The sequence below is a fragment of the Gopherus evgoodei genome, chromosome 14 (genome assembly GCF_007399415.2).
Source record: "Gopherus evgoodei ecotype Sinaloan lineage chromosome 14, rGopEvg1_v1.p, whole genome shotgun sequence".
NCBI lineage: Eukaryota > Metazoa > Chordata > Testudines > Testudinidae > Gopherus > Gopherus evgoodei.
Window position 1 is genome coordinate 10,546,408 of NC_044335.1, and position 15,724 is coordinate 10,562,131.

Sequence of the window (15,724 nt, forward strand, 5' to 3'; positions counted from 1 at the left end):
CACTAGATGAATGGGGCAGTTTGCCCCTCCCAGTCGTTCCAGGCTCTCTGCAAGCTCAACTTGTTCATCTCAGCACGTTAGTCAAGGTCACATTTTTGTGGTTTTCTTCACAACCACGGCAGTTGGAGATTTCTTTTAAGAAAAATGAAACCTGAGATTCTGGAGAACAACACAGTATCTACAGAAAGGTGGAGTGTGTTGCCTGGGCTGGTACCAGCTAGTTTCAAGCCTTAGTCAAGGGCACTCAGCGCCTCAGGGAGAACTCAACACCTGCCAGGATCTGGTCCACAGTATCTAAGGCAGGTTTTGGCAACCTTTGGCACGCAACCTATATATACCTGCCCCTGGATATTTCCATTACATGCATCTGAGGAAGTGGGTATTCACCCACGAAAGCTCATGCTCCAAAACGTCTGTTAGTCTATAAGGTGCCACAGGATTCTTTGCTGCATTATTTGCAGTGTTATTGTAGTTGTGGTGGCACCAGGGTATTAGACAGACAAGGCAGGTGAGGTAATGTATTGGACCAACTTCTGTTGGTGGAAGAGACAAACTTCTGAGTTATACAGAGCTCCATGATCTGAAGAAGAGCTCTGTGTTGCTCAAAAACTTGTCTCTTCCACCAACAGAAGTTGGTCCAATAAAATATATTACATCACCCACCTTGTCACTCCTAGTTAATAATTGTGATTATTTTGCTTGTTTTTCTTGTGGTGTCCCCTAAGGCATGGCAAGAACCCCATGTGACTAAAATAGTGGGAGTTGCATTCTTGACTTGGGTGAAGACAGACAGTTATTAAGATTTGGCTTGACCATCTCTTGTTTCTATAGATTATAAATTTAGTAATTTGGGGAATACAGTTACTTAACGCCCAGCTGAAAAAAAACCCCTTTCTACCCTACTTTCAGGCCTTCAGGTAGAAAGTACTACATAAGTGCAAAGGACTGTTATCAAAGGGGAAAAAATAGTACAGAAGCCATCTGTACAGCACGGCTGAGAGAAGATTTCAAAAATTTGTATCTGTGATTTGAAATAAGCACTTGTACATTTCAGCACAAAAGGACAGTTGTCAGTTTTCCGGTGCTGGCTATTGGCAGCTCCTCCAGGCCATATTTCCATGGCAAAAAATAGCTTTTTAATTAAAAAAGCTCCCTGGCAGTATGACTTCGTTAGAGCCATATTAACAGAGACTCCCCCTGGCTATGACTGACCCCAAGACATGGGGGAGGCTGTGGAAAACGGCCTGTATTATCTTTCCCAAGGAATCTCCATGGTGCTGAAAAGGGCCCTCTACTGCTGCCATCTCCTACTTGTTCACTCGCCACCCCTTCCCTTCTATTGCAGACCCTGGATTCCACTGAGATGCAGAGGGGTGTGGGAAATAGTGCCATCGAGGTGTTTGAGCGTCCATTCTGCGCAGAACAACAGGAGACTTGTGCATGGAGGATTCTGCACTGTGGTAATCTAGGGGGACAAACTTGGGCCTTCAGCAGTTACATAGCGATTGGATTGTCCCCAAGCAGTTCATCAATGGCTCATAAGGAGCAGGTTCACCACATTTCCATGGTAGTTAGAGCTGTTCTGGGCAATGAGCAGACGTTTCTGACTTGGCAGATTTCTTATCAAACAGGAATTCAATTAGCAATGATTGAGCTACTGTTCAATGAAAATGGATAAAAAAACAAATCCTAACTACTAGTTCAGGTAGCTCTAGTGCCAAGTGTTTGCTCACTTTATTTCACATTGCAGATAAGCATCAGTAACAAAGAAAACATGTATCTTCCTCCACGGAGTTCTTTGGAAATTTGATTTCCAAATATTGTCAGTTATTGTTTTGTAAAAGCCAGACAAACATGACATCACGTCACAGGGTTTTAAGGTCGTTTCCCTCTAACTATTTTTTTAGCTGCCCAACAGACTGTTACCTCCTCTGCTCAAATAACTGATTAGGTCATACATTTATGCAACACAGCCATAAAAAATGCTGCAATTGTGTTGCACTTCAGAGACACTTAAGGCACCAATAAAAATAATGAGGATTCATTCCTTGGTGCTTCAACTTTTGAAATACTTTAACTCAGCTGTTAAATAAATGAAAAAATTTTTGTAACCTCACTGTAACAGGGGCCCTTCTGTGCTCATGTCCTTTTCCCTACAGAAACTGCGTGGACTCCCCTGGGTGCGCTCTCCATGAAATTTTATTTCAATTCCCCTTCACTAGTATCACCACAGTCTGCCATGCTCCTGCCTATTTACAATATTTGCCAACCTTTAGACCCTCTCAGCAAGACCTGAGGGGAATAGAGGTCTCCTAACTCTCAGCCTTTTGTATTACTAGACTCAGCTAGCCCTGTTCCTTTCCTTCCTGTGCCTCTTTTATCAGCCTGGCGCTGATAAGGCCAATTAAGTTTTTCCCCCATCCAGCCCACCAGCCTGCTCAGATTATTACCCCCCAATCAGCTTCTCCTGGGGCACTAATTAGCATCTAAGTGATAAGAGTGCAGGCTCACCCACTCACTCCCTGCACTCTGTCACAATCATGTAAAATACAAGAGAAAATCTGAACTGTAACTAAATAAAACAGGCACTGAATGGTTCAGATGCAAGCAATAATATTTAAATTTTTAACAAACATAATGATTTGTCCTGCCATTTATTCCAGCGCATTATGATTTTTGCCAAAGACACTCAAATGTGATATCTGAGTAAGGCAAGAAAACATCTTGAGATGTGATTTATTGAACACAACTATGATTGGTATAGTGATAATGCTGACTAGCCATAATAAGGTTTAGCACTCCATTGTGTTAAGCACTGTATAAACTCGTAAAAAGATTCCCTTCCTAGGCAAGGGAGTCATTCTTTTTCTGTGGTTTACTTCCTTGATGCAAATAATACTGACATTTAAGATCAAGTAGGTCACATATATGGTTAACAGCATCTTGACTGCAACATGCCCTGTAAAAATGATTTTTCACTACCTCTCAGGTAAATCATAGGATTTCTGGATCTTCCTCTCCCCTTTAGGGTGCTAATTTCCATGGAAAACCTGTTACCTTTTTACCACTGGTAATTTCCGTGGAAAACCTGTTACATTTTTACCAGTGGTGTTAGAGGGAGTGTGCTGGCAAGCTTTTTCTAATCTCAACAATAGCTAGACTTCTAATTTTTCTGATATTTCTAACAAAACCTCAAGAGACTTCTTGTTTCAGCAAAAGAGAAGGATTCATTTTCCTTGAGGTAAATATTGACTTCAGCTTCATCTTGGTATGCTTGATATTTTTATTTACTCCTTGTGTTAATAAATATTAATAGTTACCTCAGCAGACGTCAGTAGCTACTTATTAGTAAAAAACAATGAGTCTTCATCAGTTTGACTTTCTGTTAAACTCGAAAGGAGGGCATCACTGGGATGGGGATATACATCAAGTCTCAGTCAGGGGGAAAGATAGATGGAGGATCAGCTACCAGGAATCATTGCAACTAAAAGCCCTGGGGCAGCCACCAGTTAGATTAATTGGTGTCTGGGTTTAGCTGGAACATGAGATCAGTGGTGGGACCAAAAGAGTGGGTGGGGTACACCTGTCCAAAAAACAAAATGTGAAAGAGTTACAGCAATTAAAAAGTATTACAGTCCTGCCCTTCAGCCAGCAAATGTTCCCTTCGGAAGGGCCCAACTGCCCCCAAACACGTATTTCAGCCAGTAGCTGGATTTTCAGGTCTTCTAAAAATCTTCAAACTCCATTAAGACAACCATTAATCCAGCTCACAAATGCTTGTCCTGGCTTGCAAGAGCACAGTTCTGGTTAATGTTTGCTTTTCTTTCTTCTGTGACAAAATCAACAGTATTTTCTGTACCACACAATTGCTGTGGGCATGGAGAGAGAGAGAGCAACCTTAGTACTTAGTTTGTAACACTCATGTGAAATACTTAATTATGATAAACCCATTGAAGCAACCCATCTGTATGTGGTAAATGAAAAACATTGCAACATAAATGAGTAAACTTAGAAAATGCACTTGTATCGCTGGAGATGAAGATAATGCGTTCAATTTACATTTATGCAGCATTAGTTCTCAACTGAAATCTCATGACAAAGGTCAGACCTACACTTCCCGCCGGATCAGCGGTTAGTAATAGATCTATCAGGGATCGATTTATTGCATCTCATCTAGATGTGATAAATCAATCCCCGAATCAATGCCTGTACTCCACCTCAGCAGGAGGAGTAAGCGGAGTCGAGGGGGGAGCCGTGGCGGTCAACTTGCTGCCGTGAGGATGGCCAGGTAAGTTGAACTTAGATACTTCAACTTCAGCTACGCGAATAGCGTAGCTGAAGTTGTGTATATTAGATTGATCCCCTCCCCTGCAGTGTAAACCACCCCAAAGTTTGTTTCCTGCATTTAACAAGACAATTATAGGACAAGCAAATAGTAAATGGAAATTCTTCTGCTTTGCTGTTAAGCAGAAACATCATATGGCCTCAATGATATATAAAGGGTGAAATGTAGTAGATACTGCTTGCCTATTCAGCAGCAAGCTGGTTAGTGTCCAGTTACATGGATGGCCATAAGTGCATGAACCTCTCTTCCCCATGTATGCATCTTACTGAAACTTATTACTAACTTATCCTGACAAAAGTCATTTCTTATGCCAACCTAGAGACTGATTCTACAAATCCTTACATAAGACAGTTCCTTCAACTTTATGTGAGTAAGAATGGGCAGAGTTGGCCCTTACCCCAGCCAAAGAATAAAAACATCAGTAGGAGTCAGACTTATGGGAATGCAGCGCATAGCCCTAAATTAAGGCCCAAACTTGCAAAGTACTGAGAGCTTCTCTGAAAGTACTGAGCACACACAACTCCCACATCTCCCAGGGATTGCTCAGCACCTTGCAGAATTAAGCCCTAACAACAGGCCTCATCCTGTTGCCATTTATGTCTATGGAAAAAAATTGAATTCAAAAGAGCAGGATCATTTGTTGAAGGGCCACTTTAACCGCAAAGAGGCTGATCTTACTTTCACCAAAATCAATGGGAGTTTTGCCACTGATTTAACTGGGAATTGGAACTGACCCATAGTGTTCCAGTGACAATCCTGTCCCAGCACAAATGTACCAGCTTCCCACTGTAGGGGACTTCTGCAGGGATCGGGATTTGTCCCTTTGTTAAGTGAGTTACACATCTAAGTGAACAAACAAGACTTTAAAAATCAGCACCACGTACTAAGATGTACTGACCTATACCCAGCAAACAGTAGTATGAAGGTACAGTCTTAGACCTGAGGGCAGTGCTGCTTGCTGGAAAGAGGGGCTGCATCTCTCATTCTAGGGGTTATGGAATTAGCAAAGTGAGGTTCAATATGAAGCTGAAGAGGGGAGGATTTTTCAAAGGCAGAAAGGGGAGTTTGGGTGTCTAACTCTTTGAAAATCCCATCCTGAAAGAGCAGAGCACTATCCACTGGGATAAGGCTGATGTGAGGCTGTCTCACTCTCTCCTGTTGAAACTGTTCCACTAGACAAAGACTTAGGGCTTGTCTACATCAGAAAGTTGCAGCGCTGGTGAGGGAGTTACAGCGCTGCAACTTTGAAGGTGTACACATCTGCAGGGCACCACCAGCGCTGCAACTCCCTGTTTGCAGCGCTGGCCGTACTCCCGTTTTGTCTCGGGTGTAGAGGATCCAGCGCTGGTGATCCAGCGCTGGTAATCCAATGTAGACAGTTACCAGCGCTTTTCTTGACCTCCGTGGAAGGAGGAAGCCTCTGGTAATCAAGCTGGTTTCCTTTCCCGGTTTGCTCTCTCGGTCCCGGAGCCACCCAGCAAACCGCAGGGAAGGAGACCTGCTTGCTCGGGGTTCCGGGACCGAGAGAGCAAACCGGGAAAGGAGACCAGCTTCGCCGCGGTTTGCTCTCTCGGTCCCGGAGCCACCCAGCAAACCGCAGGGAAGGAGACCTGCTTGCTCGGGGTTCCGGGACCGAGAGAGCAAACCGGGAAAGGAAACCAGCTTCGCCGCGGTTTGCTCTCTCGGTCCCGGAACCCCGAGCAAGCAGGTCTCCTTCCCTGCGGTTTGCTGGCTGGCTCCGGGACCGAGAGAGCAAACCGCGGCGTTCCCGGTTTGCTCTCTCGGTCCCGGAACCCCGAGCAAGCAGGTCTCCTTCCCTGCGGTTTGCTGGCTGGCTCCGGGACCGAGAGAGCAAACCGCGGCGTTCCCGGTTTGCTCTCTCGGTCCCGGAACCCTGAGCAAGCAGGTCTCCTTCCCTGCGGTTTGCTGGCTGGCTCCGGGACCGAGAGAGCAAACCGCGGCGTTCCCGGTTTGCTCTCTCGGTCCCGGAACCCCGAGCAAGCAGGTCTCCTTCCCTGCGGTTTGCTGGCTGGCTCCGGGACCGAGAGAGCAAACCGCGGGGAAGCTGGTTTCCTTTCCCGGTTTGCTCTCTCGTCCCGGAACCCCCCTTGAAGCCGCCCAACAGCGCTGCAGTGTGGCCACATCTAACACCGCTGGTTGCTGTAAGTGTGGCCACTCTGCAGCGCTGGCCCTATACAGCTGTACTAATACAGCTGTAACAACCAGCGCTGCAAAATTTTAGATGTAGACATGGCCTTAAAGAGTCACTGGAGCAGGGATCCTGGGTCTACCCCATCCTGTGTGAGTGCTGTAACCAGGTTACAGAGTCAGTCTCATACGTCTGCTCTTACTCACTCACTCTCTGTGTCTGGCCTAAATGACACCAAGTATTTATCCACAATGCAACAGCTTCAATAGAGATTCAGGGAACCCACACCCCAAATCAGGATATTCCATAGCCCAGTGGTTTAGGCACTCACCTAACAGGGGATAAAGCCCATCCCTTCTCCCTGTCAAGTGGAGGGGGACTTGAACTGGACATATCCCATTAGCTACCTTACACAGCTCCCTTCTGTTGGCTTTTGTGAATTGCAGTGTAAGGCACCCATCTCTCCCCATTCATTGTACATGAGTCTAGGTGCCTGACTCAGAATTTGTGAATCGCAGGGATTTTCTAGGCACCTAAACATTAGGTGCTGTGATGCTCAGAATCACAACACTTAACTCCTTTTGTGCGCCCTGGCATACGTGACTTCTGTAGGACAATACAGAATGTAAATGAGCACAAATGTTGGTCCATTGTTCTTTTTATTAAATTAATTCCACCTCATTTAAATCTTCTTGTTTCGTTGGTTTCTCATTTTGGGTGTTTGTCCTCTCTTTGGACAATAGCAGGCGAAGCTGAGTTGCAATCAGCAGACACTGCTAGGATTCACAGTAATGAGCTTTGCATCTTAATTAAAAATATTACTAACAGAGCAAAGATTGTATTGTGCAGCTCCCACTATCTGACCTCATCATTGCCAGTTCAGGTTGGGAAGGGACTGACAGTTTGCGTGGCGTGTGGGTCAGGAAAGGTGATGATACATGGCAGTAAGCACTTATTAACCCCTCCCCACACACACACAAAATTTGGTTTTACAATCTTGTGCAAAAGATAATAAAAATATCACACCTCCCCAACACTTCCATCAAAATGGGTTCAAGTGTAATATGCTCAAGAGCTTGGTCATTCTCCTTAGAGCAGTACAAAGAACAAGGATTGGGTAAATTGTGTGGACTTTTCCAAACAGGTCAAGCTGCTTTGGGGATGTGAAAAAAATGTTTTGAGTTTACAACCATTTTTTACGCCTACCTTCTAACCCTCAAGCTTTCCCCACACTTCAACAATAACTCTGTTTTAAGAGAGAAAACATTTTTACTACCTAAGGGAATTTGAGCTTTATATGACCCCATCCCCAAAGCAATCTAAGCTGGTGTAAATGGAATATGCAAAGCATATACCAAGGAATTATATACTTGCTGGGCCTGATTCTACTTTCAATTCACTAGCATGTGTCACTAATAATTCCATACTGTAAACCGGCATAAGAAAATAATCAGGCCCAGTGGATTTTTTTTGTTATAATTTATCTCTCTTTTTCCCAAATAATATACACTCTGAGCAGACGTTCTGAACCCACGGTGCTCAAATGGGTTTGAAATTAACCAAAACAAGTTTGTCCACACCTAGCAGCGGCACCAAAAAACAACTTTTAATGCCTTACGGACACTTACCCACATACTTAACTTGCTTGCAAGATCAGGGCCTAAGTATCTGTGAGGCTATCACAGAGCGTGTGAAGTCCATTGGATTGGGTAGTTTATTTTTCAAGTTCAATCAACACATTTTTCATAATACTGAAACTAAATTCCTCCCACTGATTTGGAGTATCTTCAGGCAGAAGTCAATAAAAGATTAACTTTTAGTCGCCACCTTGTGGCTGATGAAAAAAAACACATCAAAATGACAAAGATACAGTATCACACCTTTATGTAAATAAATAGACAGCATATATTGAATTAGCAAGATTGTTTTCCTATTGATATTACTAGCAAAAACAAACATCTGATAAACACAGGAAGCTAGGCTACAAAGTTCTCAGAAAGTTAATATAACTTAGATAATATTTTTACTTCAAGGTCCCAGAGACACAGACAAGGTTTTCATCTTGAGGCTAAAAGACCAAAAACATCAAGACACTTGATCACAGCCTTGGATAAGCCAAGCGACTACTCACACTTGATCTTAGTTCACAGAGAGCCGAGAAGCATACAGATACATCACATTTATGGCCTGATTTTCAGAGAGCCTGAACACCCCATATCTCCTTGATGTCTATGGGAGCTGCAGATGTGCAGCGCCTTTGAAAATCAGGCCATTAAACGACATCTATGGCATTTTTTCATGGCTGAAATTTTAACTATTGTACAGACACAGAAAAAGGCACTGTACACTGAATATTACAAACCCCTCTCAGCAAAAACATCATGAAAAAGTTCTGTCACTAGTACTAGCTCCTTGAAATAAGTGTCAAGATCTAAATTGCCTCAGAAACAGCAATGACCATCACATACAAAGGGAGCATTCAAGGGGTGTTGATTTTTAAGGGAAAGTTTAGGAAATCTGAAGTTAAGTGGGCAAATATAGCCAGGTTATTGAAGGATATATATATACAGGCTACTGTACTTGTTTTGTGGCCATTTTTCTTATATGACAGGTCCAGCTCGCAAGGATCCTATATGCAGTACTATTTATGAGCCACGTCACTCCTCTATCTTATAAAAAAAGAAATTCCCACAGTATGGGGTAAGAGGGAAGAAAACATCAATGAGATCATTCTGCTAGGGAGGATGGGATTATCCCAAGCCCTCTGCATGTATCCCTTGAGTCCCATATTGAACATGATGGAGGCAGAGGAACATTCACACAGATGTCCTCTGACTCCATGCTGTTGCTACACCTCCTCCATGCTATTCTCCAATGCTCTTCTATCAGTACTGTGCTCCTCTCTTGTGACCCCCTGTTCTTGGGTGGGGGTTCTACAGTGGGAGCATTCTTTATTCAGAAGTTTCACTCCAGGCTGTAATGACTTCCAAGTCAATTCCCTGCAGAGAGAGAGAGAGAGAGAGAGAGATGTGCAGGAGCCTGGGAAGTGTGCAGGGGGGAGGCGAAAGGTGGAGGAAGGGCGCTGATAAGGCATCTGACATCCTCCATTCCACATGAGAAGGAGGAGATCCATGCATAGAGGATTTTCTTTGCATATAGATCGGCATGAGATGTTCTGGCCTTTTCACAGGTTGTTGACATGCTCTGGTGTGCCTTTTCTGCTCTTAAGGTCAATGTGGTGAGGTGTTATGCATCTCCAGCTCCTGCTGAAGTCAACAAGAATGGATGACACTCAGCACCTTGTAGAAGGTATTCAACATCTTCTAGGACTGAGGCTATATCTAAGCAATCTTAATGATATAAGGCTTGATCCAAAGCCCATTCAAGCCAATGGAATTTTTTCCATTGACTTCAATGTGCTTTGGATCAAGCCTAGAGAGTGTTATTCCTATGTGGTGGAGAGTAATTAGGGCAGTGAAGGCTGCTGCAGGATACAGAGTTACAAGTGATTGTTGTTAGCTGTGATTTAGGGCAGTGGTTCCCAACATTTTTGGGCAACTGTACCCATATACCAAATAGTTCCACTATGCCAGTTAGCAATTTCCTCTTCTCCCTAGCCCTACGACCAGCATCAATCTTCCCTGTCAATTTTAATGATAATCTCCCGACTGTAGTGAGCACTGCCACTGCCCACTCCCATTTAGCTGTGTGCCCTCTAACCTGCAATGCGCATTATACTCCAGAGGATTTCAAATCCAAGAGTATGCTCAATTTTGAAAGATCGAAATTTTGACTTCCACTGCTAGTTAGCGTGCCCAAGTGATGGGAGAGGGGTAGCAGTGGCACAACAGGGCCATCATTCTTATGCAAAGGGATTAGGCTTTGAATTCACTAGTACAATAAAAAGCAGTGACTACTAGACTGGGAACATCAGTACCTGAATGCTAAATTGATGGGAAACTGACCACAAGCAAAAGCTAATTTAATTGGGCAAGATGAGGGAAATGCAGAAAAAAACAAACACACCTACAAATTGGAAAAAGTAAATTGGTTTTACATTTTTAAATGTAAATAATTTGAGGTATTATTAGTAATGTAGTTAAGGAAATGTTTGAGCTTAACAACATTTGGGGCCCAAATTGTGTTTAATTTGAACTCAGAGTAACTCCATTTAAGATAATGGAGTTATTGCAGGTTTATACCAGTTTACCTGGAAGCAGAATCTCTCCCTACATTTACAATGAAACCTCAGAGTATTCATTTCGGTAGGCAATAAACAGCTAGAACCTTGGGTTATCTAAACTTGCAATAAATCACCTTAGTAAAATATTCCAAATCATGATAAATTTGATGTTCAAAAAAATCCTTGAATTTTAAGATTATCTGCAAAAGGTTTTCTTGACATTAACATAAACATAATGTAACAACAACAACAAACAGGAATGACTTTAAAATCAAACACAATAAATTCAGTTCAGTAAAAACTGGTCGGTTCCTTTTATACATAGGATCGTGAAGGCTGAATGAAAAGTCCGGAAAATGCATACAAAATGAGTGAATTGTGTACTTTAATCCTGTGCGTAAATGATTCCCTCCATCTGTAAGCCCAGCATGTGCACAAGCTAAAATGGAAGTAGCGGTTGAAAACAAAAAATGGATCCCATATCAAATTCAAGTAAAGGCTGGAGAAAAAAGTCCAAATCTCACCATCTACTGGTCTGTGGAGGAACCATTATTATGCCTTTAAGGAGCAGGCTGAAGCCTACAACCAAACTAGTTTGGGTGTAATCAAGGTCACCCTGCCCTGGGGTTGGGTTAAACAGGAAAAGGAATTGGAGCAGGATGAAGGGGGTTAGAAGCTATGTAGGCTGTGATCTCAATGCCTTCTCTAGGGCAAGACCAGAGATTTTGTTTTCTTACTAACTTTGGAGGCTCTGAACCCGGGATCTGAGGTAAGGACCTTATGAACTCCCTTAAGATTGCTGCTTTCCCTGAGCCCTTCTTAAAGGGGATATTTGTTTTGTTACCTTATAGACTAACAGACGTATTGGAGCATGAGCTTTCATGGGTGAATACCCATGCATCCGATGAAGTGGGTATTCACCCACAAAAGCTCATGCTCCAATACGTCTGTTAGTCTATAAGGTGCCACAGGACTCTTTGCTGTTTTTACAGATCCAGACTAAAATGGCTATCACTCTGATACTTGCTTTGTTAGTATGTTTTGGTCTGGATCCATTACATGCTGCTAAGAATAAAATATGTAAGAATTGTTGTTTGGAGAAAACACAAGTTTAGTTCTATAAATGAGGAAAGGAAGCTTTGTTCAGAGTACCAGGAGAACAGACTTGTGTGTTTATCAGGCCAAACTGTAATTCAGTAATTTAACAAGCGTTATGACTTACACCAGTGGAATCACCATTCTTACCTGCTTGATGTATTTATTTGACCCGGATTCAGATACTGCGGAATACAAACTTTCATTTAAAAACAAAGCTTTCCAGCCCTCCTACCGTAAACTACCATAGCTCTGTTTAAAGCAGATTGAAATAGTTCTTAGATGTGGAGACTGCCACACTGATCTCAATGCTGGAAGCTAAGGACTTTAATAGCAAATTTTCTTTTAAAAATGCCAGTGTCAACTGACCATACAAAATGTGCATGTATCTGGATGCTTAACTTCTGTAACTGTGTATGCAAACGATCAAATAAGTGCAGTTTATATAGTCACTTTTCAGAGGAGAATCTTGTGTCAGGTAATACTCACTGAATGACAGATTCCTGGTTTTACTGGAATTTGGCTTTTAAAATAAGTATTAATGATTATGGCCCTGCTCCTGCACACCTTTGCTCATGTGTGTAATCCTTACTCTTGAGTATTTTCACTGACTTACAGGGAATTTCTCATGTGAGTAAGAGAGTACTCATACGAATGAAAGTTTACAGGATTGGGCCAAAAGGATGAAATTCGCCCTTTGGATTCAAGACCCTTTGAGCCAAAAGGTGGAGTTTCACGCTCTCTCAGAAAAACGATGGACCAGCAGATATAAGTGTTGTACTGCAGCTTGCTGGTAGTCCCCCACACCCTCAAATAAAGCCAATTTATTTGATCTTTGTGAACAGGCAGTTGAACTTCGCCTTAGCTGACTACATGCAGTCATGACATGCAACTACATAGCTTTAAAATAATTGCAACTTGGTTTGATTATTAAAAATGGAAAAAATACAATATATTAAAGTGATGTTCTTCCATCAGTCTATCAGAGATCCACATGTTTAGCCTAGAGCTGACTAGGAAGACAACACTGAAAATCACTCAAACTATTCCTGAGCATATGACTTCATTTTGAATGTACAGTAAAATATACTATTTTATTACTACTTTTATGAGCATTCATATTTACAAAGTACATATAAATACATGCTATAAAAGTTTATGGAGCTGAAGTCAGGCAGCACACAACAAAAATGAAACAACTCAGCATTTTAGATCGCAAGTTCAAGCAACAGCAACATAATTTAAATTGCTTAATTTGTTCTCTTGTATTTACAGTTTTTTAATGTACACCATAATAGGCAAGAACTATGAAGAGTCATGACTTAGTCCAGGGGTAGACAACCTATGGCATGCGTGCCAAAGGCGGCATGTGAGCTGATTTTCAGTGGCACTCACACTGCCCAGGTCCTGGCCACCCATATGGGGGAGGCTCTGCATTTTAATTTAATTTTAAATGAAGCTTCTTAAACATATTTAAAACCTTATTTACTTTACATACAACAATAGTTTAGTTCTATATTATAGACTTATAGAGAGAGACCTTCTAAAACCGTTAAAATGTATGACTGGCATGTGAAACCCTAAATTAGAGTGAATAAATGAAGTCTTGGCACAGCACTTCTGAAAGAAGAGGAGTACTTGTGGCACCTTCGAGACCAACACATTTATTTCAGCCTAAGCTTTTGTGGGCTACAGCTCACTTCTTCCAACGCATAGAATGGATCCGAAGAAGTGGGCTGTAGCCCACGAAAGCTTATCCTGAAATAAATGTGTTAGTCTCTAAGGTGCCACAAGTACTCCTGTTCTTTTTGCAGATACAGACTAACATGGCTGCTACTCTGAAACCCGTCACTTCTGAAAGGTTGCCAACCCCTGACATAGTCATATGTCAAGTAACAACTCTGATGCTGGTCCTTGGAGCAGAAGATTAGCCTCTACTATATAAATATTTTCTTTTTTGCTTTGAAAAGGTGGGGCCATATCCTCAGTTGCCGTAAAACTGTGTCATTCCATTGGCTTGGATTGACACCAGCTGATGATCTCATCCTTCAATTCTTTGGTAATTGTTACACTACTATCTCTACTTTCCTGTCTTCCACAGAATTCCAGTCTCCCAAAACAAACACTTCATCCCAAACATGGTCCTGAAACAGTGCCCAGTCCTTGTTGTAAAGTTACTTTCTGTGCCACATGACAGCAGCGTTCACTATCTGGAGTTATTTCACCCATTCCTGAAATTGGAACCCAAATAAGGTGAAGTAGAGCAGGACAGTGCTATGGACAGTAGGTGGAGATGTATATAAGTGACTGAAAAGAGACTAAAAATGTATTGGTGCTTCAGCAGAAAGCATGTGGAACACACCATGTAAACCTTCTCTCCAGGGGCCTGATTTTCAGTGGGAGCTACAGAGCTCAGCACATTTGAAAATCACAATCTAATGGGATCCATCATTTTCCCTTATTCTTCAAACCTCATAGGAGAGGTGGGACTGATCAGAAAGTACAGAAGTTTCATCTAGAAAGTTTGTTGGAGAGGAAGAGGGAGAGGAAATCACAACAGAGCAATAAGACAGTTGTCAAGTTCCTCAGAAATGTTCCGAGTAGGCTGGAAAAAGGGCCTTGAATATAAATTATTGGGAGAGGGGGAAAGGTTCAGGCAACAAAAAAGGCTTAAGAGATCATTATAGATGCCATATGTATGAGCCTGAAGGTTTCCTTAGGCATTTAATGTGGGACATTCTGGACAAGGAGTAACCATAAAATCAATCTATAGCTGTCCCAGACTGACTAGAAAAATGCTATACTAAACACTCCATCTTTTCTGTCCACTGATCAGTTTGTTTTAGCCAAAGAAATTCTTTAGAGTTAGGGAAAGCAGTGCCACAAAACACAGTAACTTCAAAAGTATAGGGCAATGGTTACTTCTGTGTCTTTGGTCTAGACATTGAAATAAATGTGTTATTATCATAATTCTTGGGCTACCTTGCTCCTGACAACTCTCATCTCTTCCTGCTGACCAGGTAGGAGAAATCACACTAAAGAAAGATATGAAAAAGAAAGACTCCAGTTCCCAGGGACAGGTGTCCATGTCACGAAAGCCACCACCACAAATGGCAGCCTCAGCAATGAGAGGGAAGAATGGTCTGAAATACTGAATTACACAGACCTGAGGAGGAGGGCTGAAAGGGGAAGGCTACCACTCTCATTGCTCAGGATGTGTAGACAAATAACTTCATTCAGTAGGGCTGTCAGTTCACTTTTCACCAGCATGACAGTCACAGCCTTTTTTTAAAGCTATGAAAGAGGAGCTGATTGAAGTGAGAAGTTTGGAATTGCTGGGCTTTAACTCATTCCTGCTCCTGGGAAATGGTAACATTACTCCACTGGGCTTAATTTTGCTTCCAACATTTGAGGGGAAAATATTTTCAAGGGTTATTTGAATCCAATTACTGTCACTTGTAACAGTGTGATTTTATGTAGACAAAACCAGGCTACTGTCTCACAACAAACTTATCTTTACTGAAAAAAAAGGGAAGAAATGCATCTTTTCTCTAAACCATTGTGGGGCTAACCCTGCAAGCTATTCAGTAACTTCAACCTCCATTGCATCACTAGGAGCTCAGAATGAACAGGAGCTTTCAAGATAAAGGGCCCAATCACAAGAGAGTGAACATAAGAATGGCCATACAGGGTCAGACCTGTAGTCCCATCTAGCCCAGTATCCTTCTCCTGACAGTGGCCAGTACCAGAGGCTTCAGAGGGCATGAACGGAACAGGGCAATTATCAAGTGATCCATCCCTGTCATCCAGTCCCAGCTCCTGACAGGCAGAGGCTTAGGGGCACCCAGGGCACAGGGTTGTATCCCTGACCGTCTTAGCTCATAGCCATTGATGGGCCTATCCTCCATTATTTATCTAATTCTTTTTTGAACCCAGTTATACTTCTGGCCTT